Raw genomic sequence first — 20,262 nt, 5'->3', positions numbered from 1 at the left:
AGAATACTCGAGTGGGTAGCCTTTCCCTTCTCCAGAGGATCTTCCCAGCCCAGGGATCAAACCCAGGTCTCCTGCAATGCAGGCGGATTCTTTACCACCTGAGTCAAAAGGGAAGCATCACAGCTAAGGCCAATCTCAGAAAGTATGTATATACCAGATGCATCTCTATATTTTCTACTTCCCTGCTTTCACCTCTCTCCCCTCTTCTTCTTTCTATCTCTCTGTCTCTCACAAATATAAACATACCCACACAGGCTGAAATATGAAGATACTTTTTATTGGAGTCTAGTGTAATCCAAAATTCCTGAACACAATGGAATACTCCTATCAGTAAGTCTAACCAAATTGAGTGAGATTAATTAACTAATTATTTCAGTCTATGCTTTCTGTCTGGAAACCTCTAATACTGAGAAATTAAAAGAGGAAAAAGAAAGAAAAGCTCTCTGAAGCTGACATTAATATTTAAAACATACCTTTCATTAAATACTACCCAATGTCTTTGAAGTCCATAGATATGTGATTTTGATTATTTTCTGTTTGTTTAATTCCTTATAAATACATACTCTCCTCTGTTCCAAATAATCAATCAAACCTTATGTTTCCTTTATGCAAAATGTCTTCCACAGTGGATACACTTCCTTCCACACCAGAGAGAATTGAAAATGAAAGGTCATGCTAACAGTAACTGGTACCTCATTTGAAAGTTAAATGCACCTGCCTTTGAATTTCTGAATTTTGGTTTCCCTTCCAGATGAAGTCATGGCTGCCAAACTCTTGAATTTTAGTCTTCCATATTCCTGATCTAATTTTGTGTAAGAAAAGAACCAAATAATGCACATCTTCACAACAGTAAATGGAGTATGAAATAAGTCTGGATTTTGTCATGGTGTATTCAGAATACCTATTGGTCTTGCCAGAGGGCTTATAATAGCAACTAGTTCCAGAATCTCTGTTTTCTGCTGTGTTGCTCCAGAAGTACAAATAGGCCTCACGTCATTCATTCTCAATATTTATTTTACCTCCTTCAAATTTTTAATAAAAATTCAATACCATGCTAAATTTTTCATTTTACCACTTATGGCGCAATGATGATAGAATGATGAATTGAGATTTTTGGGTGTTCTGGAGTAGTGAACATTCTTATATATCAAAGGCTGTGACATTAATCATGAACTAGACATACTTATTGAATGAAACAGTGGATGCTCTGTAGAGTTCAGCCCTTGTCATTGAGCTTTTACATTTGATATCTGATTCATTGGTTTCCAACTTTCTCAGATTTTTTAATCCAGTCATGCCACCTCAATAAACTATATCATCAAAAATTAGCAAGGAAAGGCATGTGTATGGCCATACTCACATATTTAATGGAATAAGAAGGTAGTTATTACATTTATAATTTTTCTCTTCATTCTAACATTTTTATTACTGCTGTCTAAAATTTTAGTTTTAGAATCTTATCTTCACTATTTTATAATGTTCAAACTCCAATTAACTTCATCTCAGTATCTTCTATGCCTTTACTAGTCATAGCTTATTAATGATTTTTCATGTATGGTTTACAAATAATAATCTTGGCCTAATAACAGTAGGGATCCCCACATGCTCAGAGCTTCATTTGGTCTGAAAGAGGACCCTGGAACATAGTTACAAAAATTAAAAGCAATTCTGACTCTAGCTCTCCTGATCACAGATTGGGAAACACTGAGCTAAATATTCACCTTCTCAAAGGCAACTTCACCATATAAACATTAAAATCCAGCACTACCATCTTTGCCACAACCTTATAACTTTTTGAGAATCTTCTTCTCACTCCCAGTCACAGATTCTAGACCTCATAAAATTATGCTCCTTTGATCCTTTAATGTTTCTAAAAATATAAATCAGCTAGACTCCCATTCCATTTATATTCTAAATTGGTGGTGGTGGTTTAGTCATTAAGTCCTGTCTGACTCTTGCTCACCCATGGACTATAGCCCTCCAGGCTCCTCTGTCCATGGAATTTTCCAGGCAAGAATACTGGAGTGGGTTGCCATTTCCTTCTCTAAGGGATCTTCCCCATCCAGGGATTGAACTCATGTCTGAGTTCACCACTGAACCACTACCGAAGTCCCACATCCTATACTATACGTATACATTCTTTGGCCAGCTTCCTAATTAGTTTTCATGCTGCTCTGACCCAGAAAAAGAGAAAAAAAAATACGAAAAAGAAAACATAATTGTTGCAATCTTAGATCTGCATTACTATATGCAAGTGAAGAAAATCATTTAACTAGAAGGTCATCACTGAAATTTCCAGTTTTCAAACTAGACAGTTACCTCAAAACTATTTATCAATCATTTATTTTTACCCCATACCTTTCTTCACTCTTTCCTCAAGCACTATTCCAAAGACAATACCCAGTAATAGAAACCACAACTGTACTTTCAAAAGGAAACTCTGCCATTTCTCAGTTCTATGATATAACTGGAGCAATCCTGTATAATTTCTCACAAATTCCTGTTCTCCTTACAAACTTAGAAACACTACCATAAATGCAAACCTTTTTATCTGTTCTCAGAGATTGACATATTTAACCCTTCTCCTCCTAAACCACTGTTCCTCTCCCTAATCGTATAGTTTAAGAACTTCCTCTATTGACTACATTTTTTCTGGGTATTCAATTTCTTATACATAGTGCTTTGTCCTTAAAGGATAATACGTGTAATATTTCCATTTTAGAAAGAGATTTCATGAGCCTTGTATTTTCCTAGGTATTTTAAAGTGTTTTAAGATTGTGGAGAGTAGTTCTCCTTTTGCTAACTCATATCTATTATTGCTGTAATGTTTCCAGACATTATTGTTTACTTTCTACACCTGTATATTCTTTTGTCTTCTGTAAAATTGTACTTCTCTCCTGTTATAGTAAACAAGATAATATTTCTTACTAAGCTTTTTTGTGGTTTAGATTTTCTTCTAGAACTGAATCTGTTAAATTCATCCTTTTTTGTCTTCTACTTTTATGTTACAGCTTTTCTCTTTGTATTTTTGTGTTGTGATTTGGGCAAGGGTCACTACATAATGTTTTAGTTTTTTCATAGGAAATTATTCATTTTTTCTAAATACATTTACATTTGTGTGTGTTTCTGTGTTCAGTTGCTCAGCAGGTTCCAACTCTCTGCTTCCCTATGGACTGTGGCCCACCAAATGCCTCTCTCCATGGGATTATCCAGATAAGAATATTGCAGTGGATTGCCATTTCCTCCTCCAGGGTAATCTTCCCAACCCAGGGATCAAACCCATGTCTTTTATGTCTCCTGCATTGGTAGGTGGATTCTTTAACACTGAGCCACCTGAAAAGTTTAAATTTAAGCTTAGCTATAAATGTATGAAAAGTTTCAAACAGCTATTAATTTTGTATGTTTAGTAAGTTTCTCATAATATTATGCCTTGCATTGACATTAGATCTGAATGAATTAACTTCTCTGTTTGCTCAGTGTAGTCTCACCTCCAATTTGTTAATTTTATGGTAATATTTAGCAACCTTAAATAATTATAGATAATTATTTATACTATTCAAAATTGAGAGGAGTTTCAATTTCCTTTGTTTTCAATTAATCAACTTATTTGAATAAGATTTTAAATAAGATTTCTGTGTCTTATACATGAACCCTGGAGCATAAAAACTTGACTTTCAGATTTGCTTCCAACTTTTGGAGAAAGATAGTCCTAGAATCTTAACTGACTGAAGAAATGACCTGAAATTGTTCATGCTCATGTGTTTTGTGTCTGTCATATAGCTGTTAAAACATAGGAGACTTCCACAGTGTATATCTGTATGGAAATGATAAAAAAAAAATCTCCATTTTTCTGTGCGGAATTTAAAGTTCAAAGTCAAGATTGAAATAATAATACTTATCATGTGTTAAATATAATGAATGAGATAAAGTGAAATAAGTAACATTACAGAAAGTGGTGATAAAAAATTAACTGTTTTAAATCCAGTTATTCTTTCAGAAATTAGAAATAATGAAGGCACCACACAGACAATAATTTTAGTCTATTTTAGTCTTCACTGAGCAATCTCTATTTTCTTTGTGATTTTGCATATATTTTATAAATTTGAAAATGCCTCTGGGAAATTAATTCTGATACTTCAGCATTTCACCTGAGTGTATAAAACTAGACAAAGCCAGAACTGGCAATTTATATGGGAATTAGGCCACATCTATCATTATCTATGGAATATCCCAGACAGAAACCAGCAAAAATAATGTTTTAAGAATATAGGTAATAATGGAAGCACATACTCTAAGTGAAACTCAGGAGCACAGTGTCTATCTAGAAAAAAAATAGATAAATTTAATCCTGCTAAAAATGTATGTTCTGTTAAAAAAAAAAATCTCAGAGAGTTAACACATTTAAATTGACAAAATGATAAATGAAAGGGTTGTCTTACTTGTTTTAATAAGAAATTTAAAATTGAACACTGCATGTACTATGAACTAAATTGTGTCCCTCTAAGATTCATATATTGAAGCCCTAACCCTCAGTGTGATGGTTTTTGGAGATAAGGAGTTTAAGATATAATTAGGCATAGTTGAGATCATAGAAGTGAGGCCTTCATTATGAGATGGGTGCCCTTTCAAAACATATCAGAGATCTCCGCCTCTCTCCCTTTATCTCTCCATCATATAAGGACACAGAGAGAAAGTGGCCATGCATAATTCAAGATCTCTATTACCAGAAACTGACCATTCTAGCACCTTTATCTTGTACTTTTGGCCTCCAGAAATATGAGAAAATAAATTTCTGTTTTTCTAAATCACCCAGTATTGTATTCTTTTATGGAAGCCCAATATGGACTAAAACAACTTGCTGTACATACATAATTATCATAAGTAAGAAGGTTTTTGAGTGCAAGTGCACATGTGTGCACACACAAATATGTAAAGATAGGGACAGTAAACAATAAAGGAGAAGGGGGAAAGTTGTAAACAAATTACACAAATCTAACTTTTCTTTGCAGTATTCCCTGAGGTGGTGACTCTGATACCTCTCTAGGCTGTAGAGTGAAATAAAAATGAAATTTGAGTCAAGGTTCCTCACAATAGCATCAAATCTATTATTATTGCTTATGCTGTGTACAACATAGGTGCTGGCCAGGTGAAATCATTGTATCTTATTAAGAAGTCACCATTAAATGAAAGTCCCTGCTTTTGTGCACAGCAAGAGTTCCCTGTTTTTCCATCGATTACATTATATTATTTGTAAAATGCCAAGAAGATCAGAGGCTGAATGTCTAGATTACTTCCTTTTTTTTTTTGTTCTTTTTTCTTTCCTTGTGTTCTTGCTAAGTTATTTCAGTCATGTCTGACTCTTGGCAACGCTATGGACTATAGCCCTCCAGGTTTCTCTGTCCATGGGATATTTCCAGGGACAAATACTGGAGAGTGTACCATGCCCTCCTCCAGGGGATCTTCCCAACCCAGGTATCAAACCTCTGTCTCTTATACCCCTGTATTGGCAGGCAGGTTCTTTACCACTAGCACCATCTGGGAAGCACTTTGTTAACTTGGCATCCTAATTAGTATGTCTCTTGGTTTAAATGCTTTATTTGGTTTGAAACCAATGAATGAAGAATGTGCCTTTTTCATGATGCATTTTCCATCATTCTATAGAGAGCTCTGTCTGAAAACAGCAATCTACTCCAGTATTCTCATATCAAAAATTTCATGGATGGAGCCTGGTGGGCTACAGTTGATGGGATTGCAAAGAGTCAGACACTACTGAGTACATACACATAATGAGCTCTCTTAAAATACCATCTCTCAAAAGACAATAAGAGGTGGAAATACTATACCACCTTACCTGCCTCCTGAGAAATCTGTATGGAAGTCAAGAAGCAACAGTTAGAACCAGACATGAAACAATGGACTGGTTCCAAATTGGGAAAGGAGTACATCAAGGCTGTATATTGTCACCCTGCTTATTTAGCTTACATGCAGAGTACATCATATAAAATGCTGGGCTGGATGAAGCACAAGCTGGAATCAAGTTTGTCAGGAGAAATATCATAACCTCAGATATGCAGATGATACCACCCTTATGGTAGAAAGTGAAGAGGAACAAAAGAGCCTCTTGATGAAAGTGAAAGAGGAGAGTGAAAAAGCTGGGTTAAAGCTAAACATTCAAGAAACTAAGATTGTGGCATCAGGTCCCATCACTTCACGGCAAAAAATGTGGAAACAATGGAAACAGTGACAGACTTTATTTTCTTGGGCTCCAAAATCACTGCAGATGGTAACTGCAGCCATGAAATTAAGACTCCTGCTCCTTGGAGAAAAAAATATATACATGACAAACCTAGACAGCATATTAAAAAGCAGAGACATCACTTTGCTGACAAAGGTCCATCTAGTCAAAGCTATGATTTTTCCAGTAGTCATGTGTGGATGTGAGAATTGGACCATAAAGAAAGTTGAGTGCTGAAGAATTGATGCTTTTGAATTATGGTGTTGGAGAAGACTCTTGAGAGTCCCTTAAACTGCAAGGAGATCAAACCAGTCAATCCTGAATATTCATTGGAAGGACTGATGCTAAAGCTGAAGCTCCAATACTTTGGCCAGTTTCGCCAAAGTATTGGTGAAGGACTGACTCATTGGGAAAGACCCTGATGCTGGGAAAGACTGAAGACAGGAGGAGAAAGGGACAACAGAGGATGAGATAGCTGGATGTCAGGTTGGGTGGCATCACAGACTCGACAGACTTGAGTTTGAGTAAGCTCCGGGAGTTGGTGATGGACAGGGAAGCCTGGCAGTGCTGCCCTGCATGGGGTCGCAAAGACTCAGACAGGACTGAGTGACTGAACTGAACTGAACTGAAAAAACAGTAATTTTTGGAGTACTACAGGAGAAAAGTTTAACCTTGTTGATCTGTATCACATATATATTTTGGAAATCAACCATTTACAAATTTTACATTCAGCTTAGATTAAGTACCAAAAGCAAAACAAAATAAAAATTTCATTATTATTACTGACTAGATAACATAGCCCAAAATTTGTCATATGCTGAGATGACATTGGTGCAGGAAGATGGGATAAGTAATAAGAACCGCACCTTTGGCTGCAAATGCACTTAGATTTAAACTCTGCCACTCCCACCAACAGGCCATGTGATCTTTACAGTTTTTATGAGAAATTGTATATAAGGCACAAGCACAGTGGCTGATAATTAGTCATTGATCACTCAACATTTGCCAATAGAAGTTTTTTTGAATGTGTGACTGGAAGGATTTTATCATATAGTTTCTATGTATTAGAATATACTTTTGATATGCAAATGGACAGTTATAATATTCCCTATCTATGTATTCAACAAATATTTATTGTGTACCTACTATGCAAGATGTTTATCAGCAGCATTCCATTCACAAATATGCAAATCAGCTAATCCTCAGACTGAGCTTATGATGTGCCTCTAGATTACCAAGGCTTCCTACCTAATGTATATAAATGATCTATTTTCTATCAAATAAAAATATATGTATAGTCCAGGTGCATATTTATGTATTGACAAATTTCAACAGTAGCAATTTTATATATTACATATAATCAGACCAAACTTTGTATGTCACAAAATTAATTTATATCTGTATGATCAGACCAAACATCCTATAAGTCACAATGTTGATTTATATCTCATGGTTACTGATACTTTTATAGTACAAGTAAAATATAAGCTTGAAATTATTCTTTTGTTTGAAAAAAATATGAGCTATGTAACAGCAAAATATGCAATGATTTCACCATCTTTATTTATTGCAAATATTACAAATGAAATGTTTTTTCTTGATTAAAATGTCCTGAGTACTTCCCCTAACATTTAGTTTCCAACAAATTTATTAACTTAGTATAAGGCATATGTGTGTTTCTGTATATATGCACATGTGTACATATAAACACACATGTACATATATATATGCACATACACTGAAGATGAGAAAATTAAAGCTTAATGTGGTCAATGTTATGGTAACGTCCAGTGGTATGCCCACTATTAAATAATTGTCTCTCAGCTCCAGTCCTTCTCCTCTGTGTGGAAATTAACAAGATGGTGCTGGTTAGGCTCTGTGCCTCATGATCTCATGCCGTCTCTCTACATGTTCTGTAAACAATGACTTAGGCTGGTTGTGTGAGGGCTGAGATAGGTTATAGCACTGAGCATGCCCATCGAGAGGTACTTGCTTGGTCACAGGTTACTTTGTGCTATTATGTCTGTTTGAATTTCACCATGAAAGCCTTGGCTGCTGCTGCATTGGGTCTACGTCGGAGCAACGTCATGGTTATGTTATGGCTCCACTATGCTTATGTTGTGGCCGCTGCTATGGCCGCTGCGTCAGTCAGGAGAGAGGCTGCGTTATGGCCGCTGCGTCAGTCAGGAGAGAGGCTGCGTTATGGCCGCTGCGTCAGTGACGAGAGAGGCTGTATCATGGCCGCTGTGGTGCCAGTCAGGAGAGAATAAACACGCCTGCAGTTCCTACGGCTCCTCAGGTCTCCTTCCAGGCTCTCAGCTCATGCCTTGCCTACCCTGGGTTCAGTGAACAGTGAAGACAGTGGGGACGGCAAGACAATTGGAATCACGAACAGGATCAGCGAGACATCCTCTGTGCTCTGTTTTGCAATAATGAGGTTGGAACTCTGCATATTACATTTGAGCATCATCAGCTGCTTCTCTTAGGTTTTCCAATGTGGAGCCCAGAAGGCAGACTGGAAAACTGGAGGAGGGGAGAGGGACATAGTCTTACCTTTGTCTTTACTGTTCCTACTAGTAACACACTAGCTGCTTTGTCAGAAGAGGCAGTGAATTTCTATCACATTCTTTGTATTGTATTTTCTAGAAGGGCCCTGCAGTTTTATGGACTCTCAGGCTGGGGACAGGAAGAAAGGTTAGAAATGGAAAAGTACTGAATGCTAAGTCAGAGTGGAGAAAAACTGTCTTTAAGGTTCTCCTCCCCCTATGAGTAGTCCTTAGCAGAAGTATCTTGGGAAGGCCCCTGTAAATGTAGGCTTAGGACTGGGATTCAAATATACAAAAGGGATGGCCCACCAGGGGAGCTTGAGTCCTTGACTACAACTCCTCTTGTAGACTGCAATGCACTGGCCATGCAGTAAATCTTATGTGGAAATGGCAGCTTTCCCCCATGAGCCTAATGTATAAAGCCTTTTGATCTCCCGTGGTTGGGCATGAAAGATCACCAATAAAATTCTGATCAGGAGTCAGACAACTCAGTTTCCTCATGATTGGGAAACCAATCAATCCATAGCTCTTCCCCTCCTAAATATCATTTAATTGCTATTCTTACTTTTTTGGCATTGTGGATCAATTGCTTTTTTTTAAAACTTGATATTTTATAATAATAAAGTCAATAGATATGGATAGCATGTAATTATAGGACAAGAGAGTAGAAAAAATGGACAAAGTTCATGGGAAGGTAAAAAGAGATGGTATCTAGAGCTCAAGTAGAGAAATTCACCTCAGAAAGACTAGCAGAAAAATAGATGAAGGGTGGAGATGGGTAAATATTATTGAAAATAATATACACAAAGGAAATAGATATGAATGTGATGATTATATGCATTATTTTAATGTTCAACATATTATATTTTATTAATGATTTTCTAATTCTAATTCATTCTCTTACACCTTATTTGGTAATGAAGTATTTTTATTTTAAGGTTTGGCTTTAAAGAACAAATGTTGATTTAGAAATATTTACTAAAAATATATAGCAGAGAAAAAAATTAAATCTTCACTTTATTAAAAGCATGTAAAAATCGTGGAAAAAAAAAGAAATTTCATTTTTATTTTCAATACGTGCAAGTCTGTTTCTGTTTTATAAATGAGTTCATTTGTATCACTTTTTAAAAAATTAGATTCCACATATGAGTGATATATTATGGTATTTGTCTTTACTGACTTAACTTCACTTAGTATGATAATCTCTAGGTCCATCAATATTGCTGCAAAACAAACTTATGATTGCCGAAGGGGAAGCTAGCAGGTGGTGGGATAAGTCAGGAGTTTAGGATTAATATACACACACTACTATACATAAGATAGATAACCAGCAAGGACCTACTCTATAGCACAGGCAGTTCTAGTCAATATTCTGTGATAACCTATATGAGAAAATAATCTGGAAAAAAAAAATATATATATATATGTATAACTGAATCATTTGGCCATACTCTTGAAACTAACACAACACTGTAAATCAACTACACTCCAATTTTATTTAAAGTTAAATAAAATTTTAAAATACATACATTTTATTTTTTTTTTAATTTTTATTAGTTGGAGGCTAATTACTTTACATCATTACAGTAGTTTTTGTTATACATTGAAATGAATTAGCCATGGATTTACATGTATTCCCCATCCCAATCCCCCCTCCCACCTCCCTCTCCACCCGATCCCTCTGGGTCTTCCCAGTGCGCCAGGCCCGAGCACTTGTCTCATGTACCCAACCTGGGCTGGTTATCTGTTTCACCCTAGATAATACACATGTTTCAATGCTGTTCTCTTGAAACATCCCACCCTCGCCTTCTCCCAGAGTCCACAAGTCTGTTCTATACATCTGAGTCTCTTTTTCTGTTCTGCATATAGGGCCATCGTTACCATCTTTCTAAAGTCCATATATATGTGTTAGTATACTGTAATGGTCTTTATCTTTCTGGCTTACTTCGCTCTGTATAATGGGCTCCAGTTTCATCCATCTCATTAGAACTGATTCAAATGAATTCTTTTTAATGGCTGAGTAATATTCCATGGTGTATATGTACCACAGCTTCCTCATCCATTCGTCTGCTGATGGGCATCTGGGTTGCTTCCATGTCCTGGCTATTATAAACAGTGCTGCGATGAACATTGGGGTGCACGTGTCTCTTTCAGATCTGGTTTCCTTGGTGTGTATGCCCAGAAGTGGGATTGCTGGGTCATATGGCAGTTCTATTTCCAGCTTTTTAAGAAATCTCCACACTGTTTTCCATAGTGGCTGTACTAATTTGCATTCCCACCAACAGTGTAAGAGGGTTCCCTTTTCTCCACACCCTCTCCAGCATTTATTGCTTGTAGACTTTTGGATAGCAGCCATCCTGACTGGCGTATAATGGTACCTCATTGTGGTTTTGATTTGCATTTCTCTGATAATGAGTGATGTTGAGCATCTTTTCATGTGTTTGTTAGCCATCTGTATGTCTTCCTTGGAGAAATGTCTGTTGAGTTCTTTGGCCCATTTTTTGATTGGGTCATTTATTTTTCTGGAGTTGAGCTGGAGGAGTTGCTTGTATATTTTTGAGATTAATCCTTTGTCTGTTGCTTCGTTTGCTATTCGTTTGCAGGATCCTCTATGACCCACATCCCAGAATTTTAGAAATAAAAGCAAAAATAAACAAATGGGACCTAATGAAACTTAAAAGCTTTTGCACAACAAAGGAAACTATAAGCAAGGTGAAAAGACAGCCCTCAGAATGGGAGAAAATAAAATACATACATTTTAAATTTAATTTCATTTAAAATACCCCCAAAAAAAAATTTCTGGAAAAAACTATTAACATGGAAAAAGTAATAGACACTTCTAAATAATGGCTTAGCATGTACAATGAAAACATCTGAGTGGATAGTAGAGATGTTGAAAATGTCAGTTTTCAATATAAGTGACAATGGTTATTATTAGATGTGACATATGAATGTAATATAAATTGATATGAAAATTGCATAGACCATTTCAGTATATATGTATACTGAAGTAATGCATACATGTCTATATATACATATGAATATATGTACACATGTGTATGTTTAGTAAGTGTTAGTCACTCAGTCCTGTCTGACTCTTTGTGAGCCCGTGGACTGTAGCCCACCAGGCTCCTCATCCATGGACTTCTCCAGGCAAGAATACTACAGTGGGCTGCCATTTCCTTCACCAGGGCATCTTCCCTACCCAAGGATTCAACCCAGGTCTTCTGACTTGCAGTCAGACTCTCTACCGAGTATGTATGTTTACTTGTTTATATTTCTCTTGTTACAGCAATTGCACTTTCAGAAATTTATCATACAAGAACAATACTTAGGATGCTCATGTCTTTACCTACAAGAGTTTTGATCCACATGCATATGTTATTAGTGGTACAGTTAATTATTTAACTAAGCAAATTAATTGCTAATAACATTCTCCTGAGTTTGATAATAAAATATACTTATTAGTATAGAAAAATATATAAATGCATAAAAATTGATGTATACTTCTAAAAAATTATGTGCAACATAAATCTATTTGTATTCATGTAAATATAAAAAAATATTGAAATTTTATAATATATGTTTACAAATGCCACCTCTTATTTGGTGGGATTCCACTTGAGTCTTTTGTGTCTCTGTTGTTTCCTTATCAAAGTTGTCTTAACTTTCCACAATAAGCATGGATTATTTTCATAGTAAGTAAATAATTTGCATTCATAATATATTATAGTTTATTTATACCCATGTTTTAGTCGCTGTTTCATGTTGTAACTATCAGACAAAGCCCTTTGAGATCCCAGTGCAATATAATAGATCAATTTTGCAACTGATCTTCACAGTGTTAAATTTTCTCTGGATTTTCTAGGTTTTATTGCTTTAATAGTTTAATGTCAACTATTTTTCATAAGAAAATATATCTTGGGTATTCAATCATTATATGAAAAAGGAAAGCATGTTTTGCTATGAAGGATTAAAAATAAATACCTGGCTCAAAATGAAATCATAAACTTATTATCTTTTACTTTATTTTTTGTGTGGGAAAATGCAATAAGAAGACCAAAGCAATAAGTTAAATTGCAACTTTTATAACAATGTGAAATATATTAGGACAGAATAATATACTAAGAGCAACAAAATGAGAAAAACTTGGATTTAAATACAAATATTTCCAATGATAATTATATGACCTTGAAATGATTACTTAACATGTCCGAGTCCCAGAATAGCCCCTGTAAAGCATGAATCATCTTGGTTTCTTCATATCCTTCCATGAGGCTTAAATGAATAATGCATATGAATTGATGCATTAAAAGAATGCAAGTATCATTAGCCATTAGATTTTTAAATTATTCAACCAAAAATATATAATTTGAGATATTAAATTTTTCTTAAAGAAAAAAAGGCGTGGGGTTGAAGGAGCCTTGCCTGGTGGAGAAACCATTTGCTCGTGCAGGAGACATGGGTTTGATCCCTGAACCAGGAGGATTCCATGTGACCCAGAGCTGCTGAGTCCACATGCCACAGTTATCGAGCCTGTTGCTCTGGAGCCTGGGAGCCACAGCTACTGAGGCCCACGCACCCTGGAGCTCACGCTCTGCAGCAAGAGAAGGCACCACGGTGAGGCCTGCGTGCCGCGACTGGGAAGTGGCCTCTGCTTGCTGCAGCTGAGAACAAGCCCATGCAGCCATGAAGACCCAGCATAGTCAAAAACAAATAGAAAAATAAATGCAATTTAAAAATATATGTAAACAAGAATACATAATAGATAGTGATCTATGTGGGATGGAATATTTCAGATTGAGGAATAGAGGAGAACTCCATGATAGGTTGGCATTTGAAAAGTGTATTAGTTCTCTATTTTCTGTGTAAAAAAAAAATGTTAATAAGAAACCTAAAGGTTTAAAGCACCACCCCCCTTTTATTTTTTTTTTTTTTCAAATTTTTTGTAGGTTAGACATCCAGACATCCCTGACATGGTCCTCTGTTCAGTCTCACCAGGTTGAAATCAAGGCATCAGCCAGATGTGCTGAAGTCCAGGGTCATTTCCCAAGCTTATTTAGGTTGTTAACACAGTTGAATTTCTCCGTGGTAAGATTGTGGTGTTTGCTCTCTCCCAAGCTGCTTGCTGAGTGTTTCTCTCAGCTCCCATAGGGCACAATCAAGTCCTAGCAGCACAGTCTTTTCACAGTATGGAAGCTTACTTTTTCAAAGCAGGGAAATCTCTTTCCAATTTGCTAAAATCCAGTCTTATATAATGTAAAATAATCATCAAAATGCCAGTCCCATTATAGCCACAGATTCTGCACATACTCAAGGAGAGGGAATTGTAAAACACTTGTCAACAGGAGGCAGAATCTTAAGGCCAGCTTGAAACCCTGCCTACTGCAAGGAAAGACTAAGATGACGAGTAGGAACTAGTCTCAAAAGTTCATTGGATGCATAATTTCAGAACAGATATAAAGACCTGGATACAGAACTGTACATCATTTTGCACACATGCAGTGATTTAAATTCCTTCTTGCTGATTGATACTGCCTCATTCCTTGAATCTGAAAGATGCAGCATTTCTGCTTTAGAAGCAACCATTTCTACCCAGTGTGGTATTTCTGTTTTAGTCTGTGATAATTATTCTAAAGACCTCAAGATACAATTCTCTGAGTTTTCCAGTTGAAGTACTAGCCATCATATTAGCAAACTGATACATCTCTTAGAATTAATAGAAGAATGAAATAATCTATAGAATAGACACAGGGAAGGAGAAAGTGATACAGAATAGAAACAAAGAGAAAGAAAAACAGAGAAATCTTAAAATTATATCATTATAATGTAAATCAAACTCAGGAAATGACTTTCAAATAATTAAATCTTAATTGAAATGGAAAAAGATGATAAAAACATGTGTTAATATGATAAACCATAATAATGGTAGCTCAGTCAGTAAAGAATCTGCTTGCAGTGCAGAAGATCTGTGTTCGATCCCTGGGTCAGGAAGATCCCCTGGAGAAGGAAATGGCAAACCACTCTGGTATTCTTGCCTTGAAAATCCCATGAACAAAGGAGTCTGGAAGGCTACAGTCCATGGGATCGCAAGAGTCAGACATAACTTAGTGACCAAACCACAAGGGCTATAGACAATATTTGAGCTATATCCTGTGAGCTGTCTTATAAGTACTGAAATTCCCACTAGGCGGACAAATTAACTATATGATGGCCAGATTGTAGCCATCACAGAAAGTGAAAGTGAAAGTTGCTCAGTCGTGTCCGACTCTTTGCGATCCCATGGCTATACAGTCCACGGAATTCTCCAGGCCAGAAGTGGGAGTGAGTAACCTTTCCTTTCTCCAGGGGATCTTTCCAACCCAGAGATCGAACCCAGGTCTCCCACATTGTAGGTGGATTCTTTACCAGTTGAACCACAATGGAAGCCCAAGAATACCGGAGTGGTAGCCTATCCCTTCTCCAGAGGATCTTCCCAACCCAGGAATTGAACCAGGGTCTCCTGTATCACAGATGGATTCTTTACAAACTGAGCTATCAGGGAAGCCATTACAGAAGAAAACACAATTCTGAGAACAGGCCTCAAGGGATGGGAACAAACTGACTATGGAACTAAAAATTAACTATACTTAAAACAATCAAGATGATGCTAGTCAGACCACCTGTGACCCATTTCAAGCCAACTGTCAGAGTGGACTGTGCTTTTTCTGCATGGAGCCCCCACTCTCAACCTATAAAATCTTTTGCCACTTACTGTCAATAGAGGGTAGGAGTCAGCCTTCTAATTTATTTCATGAATTGAAGCCTACATTGACCAAAAAGTGAAACAAAATTTCACATAATGTGGTCCCATTAGCCTTATTAATAGTCTCTTACTATTCCCATTGTCATGTACCTATTCACCCATTTTGTAAGTTAACTCTTGGTTTGGATTCTTGGATTCCCTGGTGGCTCAGATGGTAAAGCATCTGCCTGCAGTGCAGGAGACCCGGGTTCAATCCCTGGATTGGGAAGATCCCCTGGAGAAGGAGATGGCAGCCCACTCCAGTAATCTTGCCTGGAAAACCCCATGCATGGAGGAGCCTGGCGGGCTACAGTCCATGGGGTCGCAGAGAGTTGGACATAACTGAGCGACTTTACTTACTTACTTGAATTGTTGGTAGGGCTATGCTTGCACTATGCTTGTTCATTAATATTTTAGAGGAAATTTTGCAGTAGCTACCAAAGGATTTTTGTAATTCCACAAATACAGTTGGGATCCTTTAGGGGTTATAAAATAATATACTAAAGATACTAATTCGCTCAAATTACAAAGCACAAAAGGCATTTCCTCTATAAATGTCACACCTGGGCCAGTTGCTTCCCTCAGGACTGTGATTTTTGATTCTGCTAGTGATAAACTTATCATTTCTCTGGGGAGCAGGCAAGCCAGGTGCTCTGATGGCCTACCACAGGTGGAATTGAAGAGATGAAAATGAATTCTATCCCTCAAGTGTTTTAAAAATGCAAACAGTATGCCTAAATTCTGGTTATGAAAGTTATCCAGTCTGTCAATTTTATGACTTTAATGTATTCAATATTAAAAAAAAATGCTTTTTGTGGTCTGGCACCTGAAAATACTGATTTCTTGAATTTATGTTTTGATACTATGTTCTAGAAATCATAATTACACCAACATCAAGCAAATGCTTGTACTGAAAGATATGTTCACTACTCTTTAAATCTGCAAAGAAAATGTTTCTAAGTATCTCTGTTCAACTCTACTGGCAGTTTGAATTTGATTATGAATTTGAAGTGGTTTATGAAAATTTCTTACACTTTGGAAGTACCTCCATAGAACATAGATAATTTACTTTTGCTAAGCTCTCTACCTAAACTGCTGACTCCATGACACAATATATTAAAAAACTGAAATACTGGAATTTAAAAATTATCATTTATAGTTACCAAAAATATTGTAATATCTGCCAGTGTATAACTTTCATACTAGCTACACTTCATTTACTCTGCTTCTTTCATTTATAGTTCTTAAACATCTAAAGCTTTTTCTTACATTGATATACTATACTACAGAATTTTATTAGTCTATATTTGTGACATGTTCATAAGTGATATTCAAAACACATTTTCTCATTCTAATACTATGTTATATATAGGTATATATTGACTTGTTTTCACACTTGCACTTCAGGGCCAAATAATGGGCTAGTTTGCTTCTTATGCTCATCATTGATTTTGGCTTAATCAATAAAAATCTATTATCTGATATTTATTTCATAAGGGTGATTAAAATTTATTTAATTCAGATTTCTCTAACAGAAAAGTTAGAAAAATGCTCACTTAAAAGTAAGGAGAAAAAAATTAAAGATAAGACAAGGCAGCTAAGTACAACTGCCTTTTGGCATTAGAGATGAGAAAAAGAATATGTGTGTATGTTTATATATATACACATGGTTGTGTGTGTATATATAGACACACATATACACATAGACATATCCCCAATGTGAAAGACAGAATAATGACTCCTTAAACAAGTATATCCACTCACTGATCCTCAGGATATGTTAATATGATATGTTACATGGTAAAAAGAACTTTTCAAATGTAATTATGCTTGTAGATATTAAGATAGGAAGATTATCCTAAATTGTCTGTGTAGGCCCAATCTAATCACATGAGCCTTTAAAAGCAGAAAACTTCTTCTGGCTGGAAGCAAAGAGGTACAGGAGAAGGGCATATTAGAGCATTTTGAAGCTTGAGAAAATTTAATCACTATTGCTGGTTCAAAGAAGAAAGGGTCAACGTGACAAGAATTGAAGGTGACCTGAGTTATTTGAGAGAGGCTCCTGGCTGATGACCAGCAGAAAATGAGGACCTAGTTCCTTCGACCCAACTATAAGGCCTTGAATTCTGCGAACAACTCTAATGAACTTGGAAATGGATGATCCCCCGGCGCCTTCATACAAGAGCTTACATTTGCCGTTACTTTGATTTTGATACAGAGACCACACAACTTCTGAATTACAGAATTGTGAGATGAAGTTGTATTATTGTAGTCCCCTAAGTTAGTTGTAATTACAATGATAGGAGTAAAAAGGCAACAAAGATTTTGGCATCAGAAGTGGATTGTGTTGTAACAAATGTCTAAAAATGTAAAACTGGCTTTGAAAACAGGCAGTTAGTAGGGATTGGAAGAATTTGATGAACATGATAGAAAAAGTCCAGAGCTCCTTGAACAAACATTTAGTAGCAATATGGATGTAACAAATCTGTTAGAAAGGGATACAAAGGAATTGAGCAGCACAACAGAAAGTCTAAATTGCCTTAGGGAATACCTAAATCATCATGTGTATACTATTAGTAGAAATATGGACATTAAAGGTGTTTGCTAGTGTGGTCTCAGAAGGTGATGAACATATTAATGGGAATTGGAAGAAAGTTTAATGGAATTGTGTCTTTTAGTTATGTGTAAAGAAAAATTTGTAAATAAACTTGAATATTTATCCCAGGAGACTTCCAAGCAAATTATTGACAGTATGGTCTGGGTTATTCTTACTGCTTATAGCAAAATAAAATTATAGTGAAGGCACAATTGCAAAAGAAAATATAATCAGAATTTGATAATTTGGCTGATTCTCAGCCTATCTGGACAGAAAAGATGTTCATTTAAGAGGGTCACTGTTAGGAAAGCATGCTCTAGAATAAAGGACACATGTATGACCATACATCTCTTCCCTTAAAACTGGGAAAAGCCAAAGCTTAAATATTCAGTCACAATATATTAAGGGTATGGTTAACAAACCCACTCAATCAAAGTCGTGTGTGTGCTAAGCCATTTCAGTCGTGTCTGATTCTTTGCTACTCTATGGTATGTATGGACTGTAGCCCTCCAAGCTCCTCTGTCCATGGGGTTCTCCAAGCAGGAATGGTGGATTGGGTTGCTATGCCCTCCTCCAGTGGATCTTCCCAACCTAGGGATCAAAACCACATCTCTTATGTGTCCTGCATTGGCAGGCAGGTTCTTTACTACTAGCGCCACCTGGGAAACCCCAATCAAACACAGGGACCTCCAGAAAACATCAGTGCATTGGTCTCAGCCATTTCCAACAGAAGGTTAAAATTGAAATGAACCTATTTCAAAAAGATGTGTGGATGAACCTCTTGTGTAATGAACTGAACCCATGTCAAATATAAGGAAGACCCAGGAAGTTATTGAAAATTGCATATCTGCAGAAACCTTGCCAATGTAGACTGTAAAGGAAAGAGACAGTACAAAATAAGAGAAAGCTGTTGACCTCCAAATTTGTACTGGCAGGAAGCTGGCTGATAAATCTACCCATCTGCAAACATATGCTATTTTTCATAAAATCATAATCAATATTTGCATTATTCAATATATTTGTTTAGGTGCCATGTGAAGTAGAAAGATTTACCTTGCTTTAACATGTCCTGTGGAGGAATTTAGCTCCTGACCAATAACCTATCAGCTTCCCTGGTGGTTCAGATGGTAAAGAATCTGCTTGCAAAGGGCAAGACTTGGATTGGATTACTGTGTTGAGAAGATCCCCTGGAGAAGGGAGTGGCTACCCACTGTAGTGTTCTGGCCTGGAGACTTCCATGGACAGAGGAGCCTAGCAGGCTATAGCCCATGGGGTCACAAAGAATCGAACAGGACTGAGTGACTTTCACTTTCATTTCCATTAACCTATGGGTATTCTTTCAAGCCTGACCATAAACAATTCCAAAGGCTTTAGTTGGCATATCTCACAGGGGAAAAGCTGCCTTACTCACCAAAGACTTGACGTACAGCCAATTCATTGCAGTTTTTCTAGGTGGTTGCAGTCAAGGACTCAGCCCCATCTTCCCCACCACCCACTGACCATGCTCTGATGCAGATCTGAAGTCCTAGCTCAGGCACTTCCATCTACAGCACTCTATTTTGGGGCTTTCTGCAGTGGGCTTTCACAGGCAGACCTGCTGAAGCCTCCTCTCTGATGGAGGTAACAGACTTGAGTCTGGGATTAGCTAATTCTCAAAGCTGTAGTCTTCTCCATCATGTCATACCCTTCATGACAGCCACCAGACATCTGGTCTGAAACTCTAGTCACCCATCAGGAAACCTCACATTTATATAGTTTCTAGATCCTTCTCAAGTCTAACACTAGACTTTTCCAAAAAGAAAAGGAATCCTATTCAGATTTGGATAGCATTCCATAGCTAAATCAGGAGCTTTTTTCTATTAACATAGCCTGCATGGTGACTGTGGTGGGGAAAATCTCTTTGGTCTGGCATCACAGTAAGCTGGGGGAGGCTGTCAACAAATATTGTGCTCTTGCTAATAACACTAATGAAAGTTAAAATCTCACAAGATTTTTTTCTCAATATTATGACATAAGGTAAATAGGTGAGATAAAATCACATCTAGAAATTTAAACTGAGAGAAGTTTCTCTTTTTAATAAATAGTGTTTATTCATAGTAAT

The sequence above is a fragment of the Odocoileus virginianus genome, chromosome 2, assembly GCF_023699985.2.
Source record: "Odocoileus virginianus isolate 20LAN1187 ecotype Illinois chromosome 2, Ovbor_1.2, whole genome shotgun sequence".
NCBI classification, from domain to species: Eukaryota; Metazoa; Chordata; class Mammalia; order Artiodactyla; family Cervidae; genus Odocoileus; species Odocoileus virginianus.
Note: the sequence above shows the minus strand (reverse complement) of the source record.